The following is a 4,381-nucleotide window of genomic DNA, read 5'->3' as shown; positions in this document are numbered from 1 at the left end:
ATCCCAACTCTGCTACCCACACGCCGAGTACGCTGCTCTCCTCCAATCAGGAGCAGGTCCTGCTGCTTATTGGTTGAACTGGAGGCAGCTGTGTAGAAGCTGTTTCCTCCTCTCCCAGCGCCATATTGTGGGAGAGCAGATGCATAGAATAAGTCTTAATTCCAGTAACAGTCTAGTCTGAGTTGCTCCCAGTTGCTCCCCACAATATCCTGACTATCAAGAACTCAAAAAATTTAACAATAAAAATACAACCTGTCCAGTTAAGAAATGGGTAAAGGACCTGAACAGACAGTTTTCAAAAGGAAAAATACAAATGGCCAGTAGATACATGAAAACAATTACCAGTATCACCAGTCATCAAGGAAATGCACATCAAAACCACAATGACATATCACATAACCCTGTTAGGATGGCTGTTATCCAAATAACAGAGTAACACATGCTGGTGGGGATGTGGAGAAAGGAGAACACTTATACACTGTTGGTGGGCATGTAAATTATTACAGCTACTATGCACAAACAAAATGGAGATTTCTTTTACTAAAAGACGAAATAAATAGAACTGCCATACAAACCAGTAATCCCACTATTGGGTATATATCCAACAGACAAAATCATTTTATCAAGGAGATACCTGCTTTGGCATGTTTATTGTAACACTGTTTATAAGAACCAAGATATGGGGGCTGGCTTTGTGGCTTAGTGGGTAAAGCTGCTGCCTGCGACGCTGGCATCCCATATGAGCACCAGTTAGTATCCTGGCTGCTCCACTTCCAACACAGCTCTCTGCTAATAGCCTGGGAAAAGCAGTGGAAGATGACCCAAATATTTCAACCCCTGCTACCCAGGTGGAGACCTGCAGGAAGCTCTTGGCTTCTAGCTTCAGTCTGCTCAAACCTGGCCATCGTGGTCATTGTGGGAGTGAACCAGTGACTGGATGATCTCTCAGTGTGTGTTTCTCTCTCTCTCCCTCCCTCTCCCTCTCTCTCTCTCTGCATTTCAAATTTAAAAAATACATTAAAAAAAAAAAAGAGCGAAGATGTGTAATCAACCAACATGTCCATCATCACATGACTGGATAAATGAAATGTGGCATATATACACAATGGAATACCACCCAATCGTAAGAAGGAATGAAACCCTGTCATCTGCAGCAACTGGTTTGAACTGGGGGATATTGTGTTCAGTGAAATAAAAAAGCCCAGAGAAAGACAAATACTACATGTTCACACTCATATGTTGAAGATTTTTAAAAAACTCAATCTGAACACAGAATGTAGGTTACTAAAGGCTGGGAGGAGTTGGAGAGATAGAGGAACTTTGATTTAATAAACAGTAATAAACAATGCCAGGTGCAGCTTATTAATTATGAGAAGCATTTTATACTAGCATTATGTGTTAATAATATCATCATTTTTGTAGGGTTTATAGATTGTGACAAAATGTAATGATAATGTAAGATGTTAACAATAGGGGGAGATGGGTGTTGGGTATTTGGAAACTCTTTGTACTACTTCACAATTGTTTTGTATATTTCAAACTATTATGAAATAAAATAATTTTTAAAATAATAATAATGAATAAAAGTATATAACTAGGGAAAAAATCAGAAATCAAGATTGTAATAGGCAGTACACTAAAAATACAATACAAGTATCAAAATGGCAATAATAAGACGTTATGTAACAATAATTACTTTTAAGTGTCAATGATTTTTTTCCAATAAAAGATATAGAGTGACTGGACTAAAAACAAGACCAAACTATATTTTGTATAAAATAAACTCACTTCACCTCTAAAGACACACTCAGATTGAAAGTATAAGGATGGAACAGGATGCAAATAGAACCCAAAAGAAAGCAAGACTAACCATACTTTTATCAGATAAACTTGATTTTCAGGAACCAGCATTTTGGCATAGCAGGTTAAGTTGCCACTTGTGATGCCAGCATCCCATATGAGCACCCGTTTGAGTTCTGATGGCGCCACTTCTGATCCAGCTCCCTTACAATGTGTCTGGGAAAACAGTAGATGATGCCCTAACTCCCTGGGCCCTTGCCAACCATGTGGGAGACCCAGATGGAGTTCTAGGTACCTGGCTTCAGCCTGGCTCAGCCCAGGCCTTGTGGCCATTTGGGAAGTGAACCTGAGGATGGAAGATGTCTCTCTCTTACTCTCTCTCTCTCTGAATTTGCCTTTTTTTTACAGGCAGAGTTAGACAGTGAGAGAGAGAGACAGAGAGAAAGGTCTTCCTTCCGTTGATTCACCCACCAAATGGCTGCTATGGCCAGCGCACTGCACCAATCCGAAGCCAGGAGCCAGGTGCTTCCGCCTGGTCTCCCATGCAGGTGCAGGGCCCAAGGACTTGGGCCATCCTCCACTGCCTTCCCGGGCCACAGCAGAGAGCTGGACTGGAAGAGGAGCAAAAGGGATAGAACAGGCGCCCCAACCGGGACTAGAACCCAGAGTGCTGGCGCCGCAGGTGGAGGATTAGCCTAGTGAGCCATGGAGCCAGCGAATTTGCCTTTTAAATACATAAATCTTTTGCAGAAAACAATAGATTGTCAATCAAAACCAGTAGAAATAGACCAGTAGTGTCATCTGATAAAGGGTTCAATCCAGCAAAAGGAAATAACACTTGTAACTATACATGCACTCAATGTCAGAGCACCTAAATACATAAAGCAAATATTAATAGACCTGTGAGGAGAGATAGGTTCCGATACAATAATAGAAGAGGATTTTTAACACTCCATTTTCAGAAATGAGTTGATTATCTAGACAGAAAATCAACAAAGCAGCAGCAAATTTGCACCCTAAGTCAATTTTACCTAACAGATATCTATAGAATGTTTCATCCAACAGTTGCAGAGTAGATATTCTTCAAACAGCACACAGAACATTCCCCAGGACAGATTATGTAGAATGCCAAAACACAAGCCTCAACAAATTTGAAAGTACAGAAATTGCATCAAGTACCTTTTATGACCACAATACAACAAAACTAGAAATCAATAACAAAAATTTTGGAAACTATACAAACACATAGAAGTGAAGCAACTTATTCCTCAACAACCAAGGAAGAAACTGGGAGAAAAAAATTAGTTTCCTGAAATGAATGAAAACAGAAACACAATATACCAAAGTCTCTACAGAAAAAGCATTACTAAGAAGGAAGTTTATAACAATCAGTGTCTGAATCAAGAAAGCAGAATGGTATCAAACAAATAATTTATCATTACACCTCAAAGAACTAGGAAAATAAGGACAGAACAAATCCAAACTCCTAGCAGGAAAGAGCTATTAAAACCCAAAATACAAACAAATGACATATACACCAAAAAAAAATACAAGAAATCAATGAAACAAAGAGTTGGCTTTTGGAAGACATAGACAAAATTGATAAATTCTTAGCTAGACTAAATAGGAAAAAAAGGAAACTCAAAGATCTACGATCAGATATTAAAACTGGGCATTATGACTGATATCATAGAAATAAAAACGATTGTTAAATATCACTTATGAACAACTATATGGCAAACAAATTTGGTAACTTACGAGAAATGAACAAATTTATGGACACACACACACCTTACAAATAATAAATTCTGAGGGAATAAAACAAGTAGTTAGTTAGTAATTTAAAAAATTTTCCATAAAAGAAAAGCCCAGGGCCAGGTAATTTCATTGCTGAATTATAATAAACATTTAAAGAATCAACACCAACATTTCTAAATTGTTTTTTAAAAATAGCAGATTGAATTCTTCCAAATTCACTCTATGAGTTGGCATCACCTTAATACCAAAACCAAAGTGTTAAGAATAAAAGACAATTACAGGTCAATAAACTTTAACAATTGCAAAAATCCTCAACAAAATACTAGCAAATCAAATCCAAGAGCACATTAAAATATTATTCAACATATTCAAGTGGAATTCATCTCAGAGACACAAAACTGGTTAAACATATGCAAATCAACAAATCACTTCACAGAAAGACCGAAAATCATGTGATCATCTCAATGTATATAGAAAAGATATTTGGTAAAATTTAATATCACTTCATGGTAAAATCTCTGAACAAATCACTCACAAAAGAAACATACCTCAACATAATAAATGTCATATATTACAATGCCACAGTCATTAAAACCACAAGTTACTGGCAAAAAGGCACATCCACAGACCAATAGAAATGCTAAAAGAATAGAGGTAGAATACATTACTCATATGTAAACTCTTATCTACAAAACTGATCTTTGACAAAGATGCTAAGAACATGTATTAGAAAAAGGACCGTCTTCTTAATAAAAGACCCCAGGAATATTGGATATCCACATGCAGAAGAATGAAACTAGATCGTCATCTTTCACAAAAATCA

The sequence above is a fragment of the Oryctolagus cuniculus genome, chromosome 8 (genome assembly GCF_051225735.1).
Source record: "Oryctolagus cuniculus isolate XC-2025 breed Fujian yellow rabbit chromosome 8, ASM5122573v1, whole genome shotgun sequence".
Taxonomy (NCBI): domain Eukaryota; kingdom Metazoa; phylum Chordata; class Mammalia; order Lagomorpha; family Leporidae; genus Oryctolagus; species Oryctolagus cuniculus.
This window is presented reverse-complemented; position numbering follows the sequence as displayed.